At 43.1% G+C, this 19,608-nt stretch overlaps 1 protein-coding gene across 8 annotated transcripts in view; it reads left to right on the top strand.

Annotated features, from left to right (window-relative positions):
* Nucleotides 3,333-19,608, top strand: part of USP54 (ubiquitin specific peptidase 54) — a 132,620-nt gene continuing 116,344 nt past the window's right edge. For 2 of the 8 annotated variants that reach the window (XM_021072558.1, XM_021072560.1), the window contains exon 1: nucleotides 3,339-3,836. The gene's annotated coding sequence lies outside the window, so the exon portion shown is untranslated. Of the gene's footprint in view, nucleotides 3,837-3,922; nucleotides 3,957-19,608 lie in introns of those variants that run through there. The other 6 variants (XM_021072539.1, XM_021072562.1, XM_021072567.1 and 3 more) reach the window with 6 other exon arrangements.

The following is a 19,608-nucleotide window of genomic DNA, read 5'->3' as shown; positions in this document are numbered from 1 at the left end:
GCAAGGGCAGGGACCGAACCCGCAACCTCATGGTTCCTAGTCGGATTCGTTAACCACTGCGCCACGACGGGAACTCCCCTCTATATGCATTTTTCTAAGAAGAGTAGTCGTTGTTTGGATTTCCCCCCAAGTAATCCCTGAAACAAAGACTTGGTTGCAAATAGTAAATTTGGGAGGCGATTCCCAAATCTAAGCAGTTTAAAGGCCATAAAGGTGCTCTGGGCAATTGGGGCTGAATCTCACTGGAGACTTTATGAGCCAAATGCTATTCAAAGTGCGGTCCATGGTCTGGCAGCATCATTTTCTCCTGGAAGCTTGGTTAAAAGTGCAAACTCAAGGAGTTCCCACTGGAGATCCTGTTGTGGTGCAATGGGTTAAGCAGTGGCTCAGGTCGATGTGGAGACACAAGTTCCATCCCAGGCCCTGTACAGTGAAGTTCCCATCATGGATTAGCAGTAACAAACCCAACTAGTATCCATGAAGATGCGAGTTCGATCCCTGGCCTCGCTCAGTGGGTTAAGGATCCAGTGCTGCTGAGAGCTGTGGTATAGGTCTCGGACTTGACTCAGATCCTGTGTTGCTGTAGCTGTGGTGTAGCCAGGAGCTGTGGCCAATTGGACCCCTAGCCTGAGAACTTCCATAGGCTGTGGGTGTAGCCCTAAAAAGAAAAAAAAGTGTGTTAAAAGACCTCAGCATTGCCGCAGCTGCAGCTTGGATTCAGTCTCAGGCGCAGGGAACTTCCATTTGCTGCAGGTATGGTCATAAAAATAAACAAATAAATACATAAATAATGCAAAAGGATCTGTGTCTTATTAATCTCTCCAGTCGATTTTTATGTTAGTAAATTTTGAGAAACGCTATAGTAAAACATACTTCAGAACTGTGTCACTGAGGGGGTAGAAATTGAAATATTTAGCCATCAATATCTCATTTGTTATGAAGTGCTACTGGGTATGTTAACTCAGCTGGCATTTCCAGGCAAGGAGATAACTTAGGTGTTGAAGGTAGGAAGTTACAGGCTTGTACAGGATCTTCCTGCCAAAGCTATAGTGAACTCTAGGATGGGCTGAGGGAACATGGGAAGGGCACAGATAGGATCTGGGTAAGTGTCTGAAGATCTTTTTTTGCTTGTTTTCCTTTTTGGCTGTGCCCTTGGTGTGCGGAAGTTCCTGGGCCAGAGATTGAATCCACACCACAGCAGTGACCAAAGCCACAGCAGTGGCAACTCAGATCCCTAACACACTGTACTACCAGGGGAACCTTAGGGTTCATTGTTTTTATAGGTCTTATGTTTAAAAGTCTGTGAGCCCACCTCAGAATTTGAGGACTATATTCCTTAATGTTCATTGAGTGCCTACTATATACCAGGTACTATATGAGGCATCAGAGGTACAAAAGCAAATAACAATTTTCATGTGACAAAGAGATTTCCCTGTCCACTATATAAAATAATTATTAAATGCCTACCGTTATGTTGGGGTAAGAAAAAGTCTTACACCTCTGAAAGCCTAGAAACTGAGTTTTTCCAAGCTCAGAATGTCTGAAATCTTAAATGTAACAACAACAACAACAACAACAAAAACACGTCATGATGTAAGCCTGTTAATTTACAGGGAGCCCAAGTTGGTTGTGAAATTATCTCCTCAGTAGAAAAGTCTATTTAGAAGTCAAATTATCATCAGAAGTTGCAATGGAGGTTTAATGTATTAACGTGCACACTTGTAATGGATCTAGTCAGAAATTTAGTTCAATCCTCAGGCGTTGCTATCTCTGCCTGGACGCTACTCTTCTGTTAGAACATCTTTTCCTTTTTCGGGGGCCGAGTCTGTGGTATGTGGAAGTTTACAGGTCAGGGATCATAACCTGCGCCACAGCAGCAACCTTCACCACAGCAGTGGCAACATTGGATCTTTAACCTGCTGGGCCACAAGAGAACTCTCTATTGTTAATTTTTTTTTTTTTTGAGAAATCTATATTTTCCATAGTGGCCACAGGAGCAGGAAAGCACTCTTCTAGATAGAAGCTTGTACTTTCCCATGATCCTATTCCCCACTACCACCTATTGCTTTACACCAGGTCATCTTTTATTGTTATTCACCTAGACTCTGCAGCCATTTGAGTTTGCAACTTCAAGGGTTTCTTTTACATAACCACATGCCCATAATAATATGCCTCTGAAATTGCCCAGATAATGTATTCCTTGGGATAGGGTCTACCGCTTTGCTGTCTAAAACTGTAGTTACTAGTCACTTGTGGCTATTGTGCTCTTGAGATATGCTTAGCCTAAAAACACTGGATTTTGAAGATTCAATATGAAAACAGGAACATAAGGAGTTCTGTGGAGCAGTGGGTTAAGGATATGGCATTATCACTGAAGCAGCTTGGTAACTTCCACATGCCATGGATGCAGCCAAAAAGAAAAAAAAAAAGGAACATAAAATATCTCCTTAATAACTTCAAAGTATTGGGAGTTCCCGACATGGCTCAGTGGAAACAAATCTGACGTATCCATGAGGACGCAGGTTCGATTCCTGGCCTTGCTCAGTGGGTTAAGGATTCTGCCTTGCCATGAGCTGTGGTCACTGATGCAGCTTAGATCTGGCTGTGATGTAGGTCAGCTCAGATTCAACCCCTAGTCTTGGAATTTCTATATGCCGCACGTGAGGCCCTAAAAAGACCAAAATAATAATGATAATAATAACAATTTTGAAGTATTGATTACACGTTGAAATATTTTGAGCTTAAATGAGTTACTAAATATCATTTTTTAAAATTTATTTTGCTTTTTAGGGCTGTACCTGGGGCACAGGGAAGTGCCCAGCCTAGGGGTCCAATTGGAGCTGCAGATGCCACAATCACAGCAACATGGGATCTGAGCTGCATCTGCGATTTGCACAGCTCAGGGCAACAGGGGATCCTTAACCTACTAAGGAGGCCAGGGATCAAACCGAGTCCTCACGGATACTAATCAGGTTCCTTAACCACTGAGCCATGACAGGAACTCCTTTATATTCATCTTCTGTTTCAACATCTTAGTCTGCATTTACTGCTGACAGCAGAAAGCCTTTACAACTAGGTGTTGAGGGAGTCATCAGGTAAGGATGTGCCCACAGGGTGGCAAGCAACAACTGCAAAGTTCAGACCACACACCAACCAGCATGGCACTCCTTCGGCACGCAAGGCCAAACACCTGTGCTTATGTTCGATTAAAAAACAAAACAAAACATATTTATTTCCGATTTTGTTCTGGTGAATTGATGGGGGTGGAGAACCCGTGGATAAACAAACATTTCTGCGAATTCAAATACCATTCACAAACCAGGGTAGGGGAAGAAAGGATGGATATTTCCTGAAGGAAGGTTAACGTGGAGAATAGGTCAATTCCCGGCTTGCTCACTCAATCTCTACTCTGGGTGGAGAAATAAAATGCCAGGAATTCGGAACTTCAGCTAAAGGCAACACTGCTCTAAGTTCGAGGCACTGGGAAAAGAGGGCCACATTCCTAAAGTTATTCCAGTGTAAAACTTCGCCGTACTAACTTCCTCCAGCCCTGCCTGCAATTGTTCTTCGATTCTCCCGCCAGCTCAAGATCCTTCCCCGCCTTCGTCCACCTCCAGACCTTTCCAGGCCACCTCTGAAGCGCCTCGCGGACGCCATCTTACACAACACTATCGCGAGATATACTTAGCCGTCTCGAGCCTGACTCGTTTACTTTCTTGCGAGAAGCTCTTCCCTGCTGTTCTCGCCGTAGCTAAAGAAAGTGTCGCGAGAGCTGGTTGCCTTGGCTCCCTGTAGCTATAGCAGCCGCGGCGGTTAAGGATGCGGTGGCAGAAGCGGTGAGTGCGACACCCTCAGGGGGGCGGGGCCGGAGGTAACGGGGTGCTGGGGGTAGCGCCTAGGGAGGGGGTGGGGAAGGTCGGGTCGCGGGAGGAATGGGCCCGAGTGTGACGTGTGGGGTAGGACGCGGGTCTTGTGGGTATAGGGACAGGGCGCCGGTCTGCACTAGGGCACGCGGGAGGGCTGGAGCTGCCGGGAGGTCCCGGAGGAAGGGACCCGGGTGTAGTAGGGCTCAAGGGGCAGGGGCGGGAGTGTAGAAGGGTGTGTGTGTGTGTGTTCTGTGTGTTGGGAGCAAGATGGTTATGGGACTCCAAATTGGATAATGAGACCAGGCTACACTGGGAATAAGTGGGGAGAAGCGGGGTACAGCCAGGTGGAGGCTATGTTGAATGGGAGCCCAGAGGTTGGGCCCGGTTTGCTTTGCCCTAGCGGATATGGGGGGTTGCGGTGTCAGACCATCGCAGTTTCCTGGGGTCCGCATGAGGATGGTGGGGGACTGCGCGCTAGGACCTAAAATGCATGGCGGGAGTGGTGGTGTCCCGGACCTTCACCGCCCCTTCCAAAGAAATCCTTCACGCACTCTGAGATGTGAAAGGAGAGTCCTGCTGAAATAGTATTAGTTGGGAAGCTTCTTTGGGTGGAAAGACTGTGAGTGGGAGAATGAATGATTTCTGCTCTGAAATAAAGTGTGGGATGGGGGCGGGAGAGAGAAATTCCTGAGAAAAAAACGATGTGCTTCTTCTGAATCGTATTGAGTTGGAAGAAGGGGGTGTGTGTTGAGCTCACGTTTCTTCCCAGATTCATTCAAGTGTAGAATTCTTTTACGGTATACTTATGAATTTATATATGCAGTGTAAAAATCAGTTTAGATGATGCAGTAAAAGAATGTGTAGTACTACATTTAAACCTTAACTCAAATGTAATTTAAAAACTAAGAAAAGTGTTTCTGTTGCAGCAGTACCAGGCTGAACACCAGGGATAGTTTTAGTGCTGGAATATAAAAACCTAGTGTTCCGAAAGTGTGCCTACTCAGATTGTTTGCCTTTTAGAAAATAAAGTTTTATTTTAGGAGACAGGGTTTTGAATATCTGTTAATAAAAGGAGTCTTCCAGGAGTTAAAAATCACTGAGAGATCAAAACATTTACTCTCAGTCTCAAAGACTATTTTATAGAGACAAGTTTGGACCACTTTGCTGTTAACTCTTATTTCTAGTGAAAACAATGGCTTCAGTTCAGGCATAAAAATAATTTATTTCAATGTGCAGATATAAGCTTTTTGATAATTTTTTTCTCACTATCTTTTGTAGGTATAAATTTGCAGGACATAACCTCTCTTTTGATTATGTAACTGAATTTTTCCATGTTGAGGTTCACAAATTCATTAGTTAAAAAAATGGATTTTAATACTTCTGTAGCTAGCCTTGATGTGGTTAGTCATTGAACCTATGTATTTTATATGTGTTAGACTAAAACTTTTAGTTTGTAATTTTAGTAGCTGAGCTTTAAAGTTGAAGTGCTTTTCTGAAGCAAGATAAAGCTTTATGTGGTTGGGTCCAAATGATTTCTCCATGAATCCATTGACGAGCTTTACCGAGTTCCTGTTATGTGTAGAGTATTGTGTGAGGCATTGCAAAGGGAGAAGAAAGATTAATTCATTCATTTATCCATTCAACAAACATTTATTGAGAGCTATTTTGTGTCTGATTTCCAAGCCTTCAGGATACAAGTAAGCTTTGCTCTTTGCCTTAGAATTTCTCAGGACTTTAGGAAGGAGAGAAGGAGTAACAAATCATTACAATGTAGTAAACACAAGACACATGTGAACACAGGTTATGAAACAAGGTTCTGGCTCTGGGAGTTTACAAAGTAGTTGACCAGACTAAAATGGAAGAATTTTTTAATATTACTAAATAATAAGCAAATTCTAAACTATGCTGTATTAATAAAACACAAACCATGTTTCTCGAAAGAGATAAAGATTAGAATGGAAGCTTGAGAAAATTCACGGGTCGGTTAATAATTTAATAGTCTTTAGTCTTTTTATAGTACTCATTTTGCTTTTTAGGACCGCACCTGCAGCATATGAAGGTTCTCAAACTAGGGGTTGAATTGGAGCTGCAGCTGCCAGCCCACCAGCCCATGGCAACGCTGTATAGAGGCCAGGGGTCCATCCTGCATCCTCATGGATACCAGCCGGATTCGTTATTGCTGAGCCACAAGGAACTCCTAAAGTACTCTTTTAAAATAAACATCACTGAACATTCTTTTTTTTTTTTGTCTTTTTGCTATTTATTGGGCTGCTCCCGCGGTATATGGAGATTCCCAGGCTAGGGGTTGAATTGGAGCTGTAGCCACCGGCCTACGCCAGAGTCACAGCAACACTGGATCCAAGCCGCGCCTGCAACCTACACCACAGCTCATGGCAACGTTGGATCCGTAACCCACTGAGCAAGGGCAGGGACCGAACCCGCAACCTCATGGTTCCTAGTCGGATTCGTTAACCACTGCGCCACGACGGGAACTCCTGAACATCCTTAAGTCAATAATAATAACAACCATAATAGGTAACATTCTCTGATTGATTATTAATGTCCTAGGCACATTATCTCATTTTATTTTATTTTTCACACCTCTCCACCCCCACTGTTTTATTTTATCTTCAGGACACTCTGGTTCTCAGCTGGTACTAATACTTCAATTTTGAAGATAATTGAAGCTTAAAAAATTAAGGAAGTTGCCAAAGATCAGAGCTACTAAATAGCAGATAAGGGGCTGGAGTTAGGAATATATGTGACTGGAAACCTAAGTAGTGTTCTTTTCCTGTGTAGTAAGGGAGCCTTGGAATGGGGGTAGGGGGCCAGAAATTGAAAGTAGAATTGATCAGAAGACCAGAATTCAATCTCAGTGTCTTTATTTGCAGATTTTTCTCCCTCAAATATTTACACTACATATGGGGATCTAATTTGAATATTAGCATGATGCTTAATATGAGCTTTATATTGTTTGTACAGAGAATTGAGCAAATTACCATATTCATGTTGTGTATAATTGTACAGGGAGCTATTCTTGGGAAAATACTTATAAAAAGTAATTGTTAACATCTGTAAACTTCCAGAGAGTGATCATTTTAACAGTGGAAACGATTATCTATATTCATATATAGGACAAGTGTTATTATAGCAGATGAATAGATTTAGTAAAACATTTTTGTGTACCAGTTTTTTTTTGTATTGAGAAAAATGTATATACATATCATATATATTTATGTACTTGCTCTCACATTTTAAAAACTCTGTATTCCAAGGGCCAAAATCTGATTTTCTGCTCAAAATTCATATTTTATATCTTAGTACATGATTCTTTAAGAATCTAGGGGAGTTCCCATCGTGGCGCAGTGGTTAACGAATCCGACTAGGAACCATGAGGTTGCGGGTTCGGTCCCTGCCCTTGCTCAGTGGGTTAACGATCCGGCGTTGCCCTGAGCTGTGGTGTAGGTTGCAGGCGCGGCTCGGATCCCGCATTGCTGTGGCTCTGGCGTAGGCCGGTGGCTACAGCTCCGATTCAACCCCTAGCCTGGGAACCTCCATATGCCGTGGGAGCGGCCCAAGAAATAGCGACAACAACAACAAAAAGACAAAAAAAAAAAAAAAAAAAAAAAAATCTAAGTAGGAATTGTAAATATCATCAGTGAAGTATTGATACTGAGGTCTGAATTTAGGTGAATACTTAGAGGTCAGACAATCCAATCCATTTATTTTATGTCGAGGAAACTAAAGCTTAGAGAGCTCTTAAGTGACGTGCCCAAAGTCACTCAAAAGTCTCATAACTGTAATGTCTCAAGTGTTCTTAAGAAAAATGTGCAGAGGAGTTCATGTTGTGGCACAGCAGAAACAAATCTGACTAGCATCCATGAGGATGCAGGTTCAGTCCCTGGCCTTGTCCAGTGTGTTGGTGATCCAATGTTGCGGTGAGTTCTGGTGTAGGTTGCAGATGCGGCTTGGATCCCACATCGCTGTGGCTGTGGCTGGCAGGCAAGGTGGGCAGCTATAGATCCAATTCGACCTGTAGCCTGGGAACTTCCAAATGCCACAGGTGCAGCCCTAAAAAGAAAAAAAAAAAGCAGATCTGAAGGTGAGTCAGTGCTTTTTTTTTCATTGAGTTGACTTTCTGCATCAGTCCCTCAACTGTATGCATTTTAGTTGGAATAGTACTTCAGTGTGATTGAGATTCTCATGTTTTCTAACACCTTTTAACTAAGTAGAATGTGTACCAATGTTTGTTTTTTTGCTTTTTAGGTCCGCCCCCGCGGCATATGGAAGTTCTCAGTCTAGGGGTCAAATTGGAGCTATAGCTGCCAGCCTCCGGCAAAAAAAAAAAAAAAAAAAAAAAAAAAAAAAAATCAAGAGTGAGGTTGTAGGGCAGTTGGGATTTTCTCTGTCTTGACATTTAAAAAATTGGTTATTGCTGGTATATAGGAAAGCTGTTGATTCTTCCATGTCGATCTTGAATTGGATTACCTTACTAGATCTTTTTTGTTTTTTTTTTCTTGGCTGTACCCTCAGCGTGTAGAAGTTCCCAGGCCAGGGATCAAACCCATACCATAGCAGTGACAATGCCAGACCCTTAACCCACTGTTCCTCAAGGGTACTCCAATCCTTTACAATCCTTGTAATGTTTTTTATTTTGCTATTTGTTTTTATGGGAAATATCTTTACCATCAATGGGAAAAACACTAGAATGGGCTATTTCATGCCTTTTTTTTTTTTATAATGGCCACACTTATGGCACATGGAAGTTCCCAGGCCAGGGATTGAATCTGAGCTGTGACCTATGCTGCAACTGCAGCAATGCCAGATCTTTTAACCCACTGCATTGCCTGGCTGGGGATTGAACCCACGCCTCCACAGAGATCCAAGCTGCTGGAGACAGATACTTTTTTTTTTTTTGTCTTTTGTCTTTTTAGGGCAGCACCTGCGGCATATGCAGGTTCCCAGGCTAGGGGTCCAATTGGAGCTGTAGCTGCTGGCCTTCTCCACAGCCACAGCAACGCGGAATCTGAGCTGCAGTTGTAACCTATACCACAGCTCACGGCAGTGCCAGATCCTTAACCCACCGAGCAAGGCCAGGGATCGAACCCGAGACCTTATAGTTCCTAGTTGGATTTGTTTCTGTTGCGCCACAATGGGAACTCCTGCAGACAGGTTCTTAACCCACTGTGCCATAGCAGGAACTCCTGCAATGCTTTGAAGTCATCTTTCTTTTATTTTTTCCTCCCCAGTGGCCCAGCAGTTGAGGTTTTGGTGTTGTTAACTGCTGTGGTTCAGGTCACTTCTGTGATTAATCCCTGGCCCAGGAACTTCTGCATGCCTTGGGTGCAGCCAAAAAAAAAAAGAAAAAAAAACTATCCGTAAGCAGTTGTTCTCCTCCCTGACCCTTCCCACTTCTCCTTCCCTTGGCAACCACTAATTTACTTCTGTCACTGTAAATTTACCTGTTCTGGACATTTCTTATAAATTAAATCATAAAGTAACAATATTAGGCCTTTGCGACTGGCTTCTTTCATTCAGCATAATATTTTCAAGGTTCATCCATGTTGGGGGCATCGCTGTTTCATTCCTTTTTATGGTTAAAAAATACCCTATATTCCATTGTATTGATATAACACATTCTATTTATTCACAGACATTTGGGTTTGTTTCTACTTTTTGGCTATTACAAATGAGGCAAATGATGTGCTTAGCCCACAAAATAAGGATACTAAGAGTTGTACAAATGCAGAATTTAAGGAGGCACCCCTTCACTCTCAGGGTTGTACAAGTGTAGGTCACTTGATTGATACTCAGAGTGAATTCCCCCTTAAATTTTGTACCTGGAAGCCTCAAGTGTCCCATCATAGTCCTGGCAGTGAATTGGCTTTCCTTGAGCTTCACTGAATATCAGCTGCTTTAAAAACCTGAGTAAAGAGGTTCCCATCGTGGCTCAGTGGCTAATGAATCTGACTAGGAACCATGAGGTTGTGGATTTGATCCCTGGCCTTGCTCAGTGGGTTAAGAATCCAGCGTTGCCGTGAGCTGTGGTGTAACAGTTGCAAGCACGGCTCAGATACCGTGTTGCTGTGGCTCTGGTGTAGGCCGGCAGCTACAGTTCCAATTAGATCCCTAGCCTGGGAACCTCCATATGCCGAGGGAGTGGCCCAAGAAAATGGCAAAAGACAAAAAAAAAAAAAAAAAAAAAAAAAAAATCCTGAGTAGAAACGAATGTTTTATTTTTTGTCACTTTCCTGTTCAACAGCATTCAGCATGCAGTTCTTCCATTGACTATAGGGGAATGCTCTGTGATTTGTGATTACAGTTTTCCTTTTTTGTTTTCTTTCCTCCCTCCCTCCCTCCCTTACTTCTTCCCTCCTTCCCTTCCTTCCTCCCTCCCTCCCTCTTCAGCCCGCCATGTTCAGGTTCCCAGGCCAGGGATTGAACCTGTGCTGCAATTGTGGTCTGTGCCATAACCACAGCAACACTGGATCCTTAACCAGCTGTACCACGTGGGAACTTTCTAGTTTTATTTCTAGTTTGATTCCCACTATTTTATCATTTTAGCTAGTCTAGACTACTTCCTATTCCCTAACAAATCAAAAGCTTTTCTGTTGGGAGTTTCCGTCATGGCTCAGTGGTAGCAAACCTGACTAGTATCCATGAAGATGCATGTTTGATCCCTGGCCTTGCTCAGTGGGTTAAGGATCTGGGGTTGCTGTGAGCTGTGGTGTAGGTCACAGATGTGGCTTGGATCCCAGGTTGCTGTGGCTGTGGTAGGCTGGTAGCTGTATCTCCGATTATACCTCTAGCCTAGGAACTTCCATGTGCTGTGGGTGTGGCCTTTAAAAAAAAAGCCTTTCTGTTATCCTGATTTTGCCCATTGCCATGTTTTACCAGGAACTGATACATTGAATAAAACCTATTTGTGATGGCATTGATGAGGGTGAACCGACTGTTTGAGCCTATGCATTAATCTTGTTCAGATTATAGTTCCCAAGTATTAGAAGTATCCTCCTTCTTCAGAGTCCCTGTTGTGGCTCAGTGGTTAATGACCCAACTTGTCCCTCTGAGGGTGTGGGTTTGATCCTTGGCCTGTTCAGTGGGTTAAGGATACAGTGGTGCTGCAAGCTGTGGTGTAGTTCGCAGATGTGGCTTGATTTGGTGTTGCCATGGCTGTGGCATAGGCCTCAGCCACAGCTCTGATTCGACTTCAAGCTCGGGAACTTCCATTTGTCTCAGGTGCGGCTGTAAAAAGAAAAAAATAATGAATAAATAAATTCAAGTCATAATAATGTATGTGCATTGTTTAAAATAATACATTAAGGCTTATAAGGAAAAACCTCATTCTTCTGCTGTACTCTTATCTACTTGTGATTCTTGTTCTTCAGAGTGTTTTTAAATACTGACGGGCTTTTTTTTTTTTTTTTTTTTTGTAATTACCTTCATATATGTATTTCTAAAAGATATGCTTAAACCGCTCTTTCCTATCTCTGCCCACCCCCAGTACACATACACTTTCTCTCCCAGTGTAAGTATAATATAATTTTTGGTTCAATTAGTTGTGGTAAGCAGAATAATGACCCCTCAAATATATCTTTTAGGCCTTTACATTAGCAAAAAGGAATTAAGGTTGCATATGGAATTTAGGTTGCTAATCAGCTGATTTTAAAATAGATTATCCTGGATTATCCAGATGGATTCAGTGTAATTAAAAGGATTGTTAAAAGTGGAAGAGGGAGCTGGAAGAGATGTTTTGAGAAAAGGACTTAATCTCTGTTGCTGGGTTTGGATATGGAGGAAAGAGGAACATAAGTAGAGGCATAAAGGCATCCTTTAGAATCTGGAAAAGGCAAGGATACATTCTGCCCTAGAACCAGTAGGGAATAGTGGCAGGTTCAGTCCCCGGCCTGGCCTAGTGGGTTGAGGATACAGCATTGCTGCAACTGATCCCTGGCTCAGGAACTCCATATGCCTCAGGGAGGCCAAAATGGGGGGAGAGGGGGAAGGGAAAAAGCATCAAGAATGGGGCTAATACGGATCCATGAGCTGCAGAATGGGTGTTATGTTAGTAAGCAGGAAAACATTAATCTTGTTGGATATCTCTATCAGAACTCCCGGGTGACCAAGTGCATTGTCAGTGAACATCAATATTTTGAAAGGCATATTTTTCTGAGCAGCAGGTTTCAATAGTGGACTTAAAATATTCAGTAAACCATGTTATAAACCGATGTACTGTCATCCAGGCTTTGTTGTTCTATTTGCAGAGCACAGGTGGAGTAGACTTAGCATAATTCTTAAGGGCAGTAGGATTTTCAGAATGGTAACTGAGCATTGGTTTCAACTTGAAGTCATGGGCTATGTTGAAAGCAAGGACCCTATGGGGCCTTCCCAGATATAAAATCCCTTTCACGTCCCCTCTTTCTTGTTTGTAGAAAAAGGTTTTAGTCTCCTAGGCCTTCCCTGAGTTCCACAGAACAGACTCCAGCAGTTACTAATTAAAGAAGTGAGGGAATGTAGAACAAAGGAAAAGCAGTCACGCAAGAAAAGTAATGATACCTTAAACAATAGTTCAGCAATAAAACAGAATGACAGGAGTCCTGATTCCTCCTCAAAGGATATATGTAACAATCTGATGTATATCTTTGAGTTGTTCTCCAGAAACTAAATCTCCACCTAGGAGGAAGTTGGTGACAACATGCTTATCACAAGCACTAGACCCCAGACTGGTTGGAACCAGGAGGTTGATGATTAAAATTCCCAAAATATCATCTAATACCTCATCATCAACCAGTCAGAAGAAAGTCCATGAGCTGATCTTGCACCCTGCATCCCTCACTCTAAAATTGCCTTTATTACTACATTCTAAGCAACTGAGCTAACCAGCCACGATTAAAGTTACCTTTAAAGGAGCTCCCTTCATGGCTCGTGGTTAACGATCCTGACTAGGATCCATGAGATGTGGGTTTTATCCCTGGCCCTGCTCAATGGGTTAAGAATCTGACATTGGTGAGAGCTGTGGTGTAGGTCACAGATGAGGCTCAGAACTGGCATTGCTTTGGCTGTGGTGTAGGCTGGCAGCTGTAGGTCCAATTTGACCCCTAGCCTGGGAACTTCCATATACCAAAAACAAAACAAAACAAAAAGTTACCTTTAAAAACCTTGCTTGGGAGTTCCTGCTGTGGCACACTGTTGCCAGAGCTGTGGAGTAGGTTGCATTTGCAGCTCTGATTCGATCCCTGGCCCAGGAACTTCCATATACTGAGGGTGTGGCCAAAAAAGAAAAGGAAAAACAAAAACAAAAAGCCTTTGCTTAACAGCCATCCAGGAGTTCAGGTCTTGAATGTGAACTACCTGTTCTTCTTTCTTGGCACCCTGCAATAAATGCTGTACTTTCCTTCACCATAACCTGGTGTCAGTAGATTAACTTTGCTCCCTATTGGGCAAGTGGACAGAATTTGGTTTGGTAACAGCATTAGCCCCTCACAGAAGAGTCAGCCTATCCTTTGATGCTTTGAAGCCAGGTGTTGACTTCTCTCTAGCTATAAAGTCCTAGATGCCATTTTTTTTTTCCTAATAGAAGGCTATTTTGTCTACATTGAAAAAATCTGTAGTAGTGTAGATTCCTTCATTAATTGTCTTAGATACATCTTCTGGATAACTTGCTAAAGCTTTCACATTAGCACTTGCTACTTTACCTTGCATTGTCATGTCATGGAGATGACTTTCCTTAAACCTCATGAACCAACCTCTCTTAGCTCCCAACTTTTCTGCAGTTTCCTTCCTGCTCTCAGCCTTCATAGAATTGAGTTGAGTTAGGGCTTAGCTCTGGATTAAGCTTTTGCTTAAGGGACTGTCTGGCTAGTTTGATTTTCTACCTAGACCACTAAACCTTTCTCCTTATCAGTATCAGTAAGGCTGTTTCACTTTCTTATCATTCATGTGTTCACTGAAGTGGCATTTTTAATTTTCCTTCAACAACTTTTTCTTTTCATTGACACTTTGCCTAACTGGAGCATAAGGGGTTGCTTTCAGTTTTATCTCAGCTCTTGACATAACTTCCTCACTAAGCTTAAAGTGAGAGAAATGTGACTCTTCCTTTCACTTGGACATTTAGAGACCACTGTAGGGTTAATAATTGGCCTAATTTCAATATTGTTGTGTCTCAGGAAATAAGGAAGCCATAGGAAAGGAGGGAGATGGGGGAACAGCTGGTTGGTGGAGCAATGAGAACAAAGCAACCATTTGTCAAATTTGCCATGTTATGTGGGCATGGTTTGTGGTACCCCCAAATAATTACAATAGTAATATCAAAGAACTCTGATCACAGACCAGTAACAAGTGTAATGATAATAATGAAAAAGTTTGAAATAGTGTGAGAATTGTGACAAGGATATACAAGGTGAGCAAATGCTGTTGGCCAAGTAGTGCCAATAGACTTGCTTGATACAAAGTTGCCATAAACCTTCAATTTACAAAAAACACAGTATCTGCAAAGTGCAGTAAAGTAACCACAATAAAATGAGGTATGTCTGTACTTTACGCTTCCTTCTCTTGGTGTACATTAACTACCCCCAATAAATTAGGTTCTTCAGTTGTATGAAACTGATCAGAGCAATAAATTTGTTTATTATCTGTGGCACATCATTTTTTTTCAACAGATATTGTCAATAAAGCTTGAATTGATTTTTGAAAGAGAAAAGCAGCAGACTGTTTGAATTAGGATTTAAAATGTTTCTCAGTACTTTATGCTTATCAGATTAAGACCTACTTTGATTAGTTCTCCGTTTTTGTTCCCTTGTTTATTTGTTTTTGCTTTTTAGGGCCCCACTCACGGCCTATGGAAGTTCCCAGGACAGGGGTTGAATCGGAACTATAGCTGCAGGGCTTACGCCACAGCCACAGCCACAGCCACTGTACCTCGAGATGCACACTGCTGTTTCTACGACCTATACCGCAGCTCAGGGCAATGCTGGATCCCCAACCCATTGAGCAAGGCCAGGGAATTGAACCCTCATCCTCGAGGATACTAGTCAGATTTGTTTCTGCTACGCCATAACGGGAACTCCTTTTTTTTTTTTTTTTTGTGGTGAAATACATAACACAGAATTTACCCCCTTAATCTTTTATAAATGTACAGTTCAGCAGTATTAAACATACTTAGGGAGTTCCTGTCATGGTACAGTAGAAACAAATCCGACTAGGAACCATGAGGTTGTGGGTTCGATCCCTGGCTTCACCCAGTGGGTTTAAGGGTCTGGCGTTGCTGTGGCTCTGGTGTAGGCGGGCAACAATAGCTCCAATTAGACCATTAGCCTGGGAAGCTTCATTTGAAGTGGGTGCAACCTTAAAATGAAAAAAGACAACCCCCCCAAAAACAAAAAAAAACATATTTACATTGTTGTGCAACCAGTCTCCAGAACTCTCATCTTGCAAAACTGAAACTCGGTACCAATTAAACAACTCCCCATTCTTCCCTCCCCACAGTGCTTGGCAACCAGAATTCTGTTTCTGAATTTGACTCTTCTAGATACTTAATATAAATGGAATCATAGAGTATCCGTTATGGATGGCTTATTTCATTTAACGTAATGTCTTCAGGGTTCATCCATGTTGTCTCATGTATCAGAATTTACTTCATTTTAAGGCTGAATAATACTCCATTGTATGTATGGATCACATTTTGCTTATTTGTTCACTTGGGTTGCTTCCATCTTTTGGCTATTGTGAATAATGCTGCTACATGAGCATACAATGATCTCTTTGAGACATTGCTTTCAATTCTTTTTTTCCTTTTTTCCTTGCAGTTTTATTGAGAGAACTCATTACAGCTTTATACAAGTTTAAGGTGTACAGCATAATGATTTGCTTTACATACATTATGAAATAATTATCAAGTAAGTTTAGTGAACATCTATTATCTCATGTAGATGTAACATTAAAGAAATAGAAGTAAAAATTTCCTGGAGTTCCCATCATGGCTCAGTAGAAATGAATCTGACTAGCATCCATGATGATGCAGGTTCGATTCCTGGCCTCGATCAGTGGGTTAAGGATCTGGCGTTGCCATGAGCTGTGGTGTAGGTCGAAGACATGGCTTGGATCTGGTGTGACTGTGGCTGTGGCGTAGGCCAGTGGTTACAGCTCCAATTCAACCCCTAGCCTGGGAACTTCCATGTGCTTTGGGTACAGGTCTTAAAAGAAAAAAAAAAAGTTCCTTATGGTGAGAACTTTTAGAATTTACTCTCTTATAAATTCTCTTATACATATACAACAGTGTTATATTTATCATGTTGGGCATTACTTCTAGTACTTATTAATCTTATAGCTGGAAATTTGTACATTTTGACTGCCTTCATCCCATTCTCTCTTTTCTCCCTTCCTGCCTCTGGTAACCACAAATCTGAACTCTTTTTCTATGAGTTTGTTTGTTCTTGAAGTATAATTAACCTACAACACTCTGTTAGTTCCTTTTGCACAACATAGTGATTCAGTATTTCTGTATATCTCAAAATGAAATGCCATTCCCTTTGGCCTACAGAGTCACTGCTGAAAAGACAGCTGATAGCCTTTGGGGAGTTCAGCCATAACTTGTTACTTTACTCTGCTGCTTTTATTTTATTTATTTATTTATTTGCTTTTTAATGGCATATGGAAGTTCCCAGGCTAGGAGTCGAATTGGAGCTATAGCTGCCGGCATACGCCACAGCCACAGCAATGTAGGATCTGAGCCATGTCTGTGACCTACACCACAGCTCAGGGCAATGCCAGATCCTTAATCCACTGAGCAAGGCCAGGGATCTAACTCTCAATCTCATGGTTTCTAGTTGCATTCATTTCCACTGTGCCACAATGGGTACTCCTACTTTGCTACTTTTAATAGTCTCACTTTATCTTTAATTTTTGGCATTTTATTTAAAATTTTTATTATTATTTTTTGGCTGTGACTGTGGCATGCAGAAATTTCTGGGCCAGGGATTGAACCTGCACCATAGCAGAGACCCACGCCTCAGCAGTGACAATGGCAGATACTTATTGTGCCACCAGGAAACTCCTAATTTTTGTCCTTTGAATTACAATGTTTCTTCATGTCAGCCTCTTCGGATTGATCCTGTTTGGGACTCTCTGTGTTTCCTGACCAGGATGGAAGTCTTTTTTTCTTTTCCAGGTTAGGGAATTTTTTATGTATTATGTCTTTGAAATATGTTCTTTGTCCCTTTCTCTCTCCTCTCCTTCTGGTACCCCTACTAATGAATGTTAGTATGCTTTATGTTCTCTGAGAAGTCTTTTAAACTGTCCCTAGTTCTTTTTTCTGTTCAGCTTCAGTGATTTTCACTACTCTGTCTTCCAGTTTGCTTATACATTCCTCTGTTTCATCAAATTTACTGTTGATTCCTTCTAGCATATATTTGTTGGTTTGTTTTTGGCCACACCCATGGCATGTGGAAGTTCTCAGGCCAGGGATTAGGATTGAATCCAAGCCACAGCAGCAACCTGAGCTGCTGCAGTGACAGTGCTGGATCCTTAACCCACTGTTCTACAAGGCAACTCCATTCCTTCTAGTGTTTGTGTGTGTGTGTGTGTGTGTGTGTGTGTATTCAATGGCCTTACCTGTGGCACATGGAAGTTCCCAGGCCAGGGACTGAATCTGAGCCACAGCTGTGACATATGTCACAGCTGTGGCCACACCAGATCCTTAAACCCATTGTGCCAGATCAAACCCATGCCTCCACAGCAACTTGAATTGTTGCAGTCGGATTCTTAACCCTCTGTTCCACAGTGGGGACTATTGGACATCTTTATGATCATTACCTTGAAGTTTTTATTGGGTAGATTGCTTATCTCCACTTTACTTAGTTCTGGAGATTTACCGTGTTCCTTTGTTTGGAACATACTCCTCTGACTCCTGATTTTGCCCAATTTGCTGTTTTCCTTTCTTTCTTTCTTTCTTTCTTTCTTTCTTTCTTTCTTTCTTTCTTTCTTTTTTTTTTTTTTTGGCTTTTTGTCCTTTTAGGGCCACACCTGTGGCATATGGAGGTTCCCAGGTTAGGGGTCCAATCGGAGCTCTAGCTACCAGCCTACACCACAGCCACAGCAACGCGGGATCCAAGCTGCGTCTGCAACCTACACCACGGCTCACGGCAATGCCAGATCCTTAACCCACTGAGCGAGGCCAGGGATGGAACCCGCAACCTCATGGTTCTTAGTTGGATTCATTAATCACTAAGCCACGACGGGAACTCCTGCTGTTTTTATTTCTATATATTTGGTGGTTGTGTTTCCTGACCTTGGAGAAGTGGCCTTTTGTAGGAGACATCCTGTGCATCCCAGTAGTACATTTCCTTCTGGGCACTAGATCTCTGTGCTCTAGGGGTGCCCCTCTGTGTGGGTCCTTCTGTTGTGATGGGCTGACTGCTATGGGTGGTTTGGTAGGTGCGGCTGCCCTCTGTCTGGTTGGTTGCCAGGCTTGTACTTGTGCAGAGGCTACTGGCTGCTGTTGGGTGGGACTGCATCATGAGTGGGTGGTCGAGCCCCAGGAGTTCTGGGGCTAGTGCTGGCACACTGTGGATGGAGCCATGTTCCAGGGTAGGTGGTTGTGGGACTGGGGGCCCCACATTTACTATTGGCCTGTTTTGGGTAGGGCTGGTTCCTGACATGGCTGGCTGGGTGGTCTGGGGTGTGCCAAGCTGGTGATGGCCCACTGGTGAATAGGACTGGGTCCTGGGGCAGCTGACTGAGGGATCCAATGTATCAGCCTGCTAGTGAGTAAGGCCAGGGCCCACGGGTTCCTGGGGCTAGTGCCAGCTCAGTGGTAGGTGAGGCTGGTCCTGAAGTTAGTGCTGGCCCACTTGTGGGCAAGGCTATGTCCCAGGGTCTCAGGCTGCAGAGCTCCAAGGGTGCATTGGTTGGCAGAGTGGGTTCTAGGCCCTCTGGTGGGTGGGGCTGGTTCCCTCTGTGGCTGTGGGCTCTAGGGGTCTTATGGCAGCCAGCTTACTGTTAGGTGGGGCTGTGTCCCCACTTGGCTAGCAGCTTGGTTTTTGGTGTCCCAGTACTGGTGCTAATAGGCTGGTAGGTGGGGCTGGATCTCAGCATTAATAAGCTAAAGAGAGAATTTCAAATTGGTGTTTACCAGCACCAGTGTCCACATGGTAGAACGAGCACCCCAGAATGGCTGCCACCAGGGTGTGTATCCAGGATGAGCTCCAGTTGCCTCCTGCCTCTCTAAGAGGCTCATCAGGATCAGCAGTTGGGCCTGACCTAGGCTCTTTTCATTTCGTTTCTTTTCTGCTTTTTAGGGTTCTACCCGCAGCATATGGAAGTTCCTAGGTTAGGGGTTGAATCGGAGCTGTAGCTTCTGGCCTACACCACAGCTACAGCAACAAGGAATCCGATCCTTGTCTGTGACTTATTCCACAGCTCATGGCAATGCTGGATCCCTGACCTGTGATCGAGGCCAGGAAACGAACCCACCCCATGGATACCAGTTGGATTCTTTTCCACTGCGCCGCAGTGGGAACTCCCTAGGCCCTTTTCAAATTACTGCTTCTGCCCTGAGTACTGGAATGTGTAAGATTTTGTGTGTGACTTTTAAGAGGGGGGGGTGTCTGTTTCCCACAGCCTTCTGCCTCTCCTGAAAGTGAGACCCACTGGCCTTCAAAGCCAGATGTTGGGGAGGTCATCTTCTCAGTGCAGAACCCTAGGCTGGGGAGCTGGATGTGGGGTTTGGACTCCTCACTCCTTGAGA

The sequence above is a fragment of the Sus scrofa genome, chromosome 14 (genome assembly GCF_000003025.6).
Source record: "Sus scrofa isolate TJ Tabasco breed Duroc chromosome 14, Sscrofa11.1, whole genome shotgun sequence".
In the NCBI taxonomy this organism is placed as follows: domain Eukaryota; kingdom Metazoa; phylum Chordata; class Mammalia; order Artiodactyla; family Suidae; genus Sus; species Sus scrofa.
Note: the sequence above shows the minus strand (reverse complement) of the source record. Positions and strands in the feature narration are given on the sequence as shown.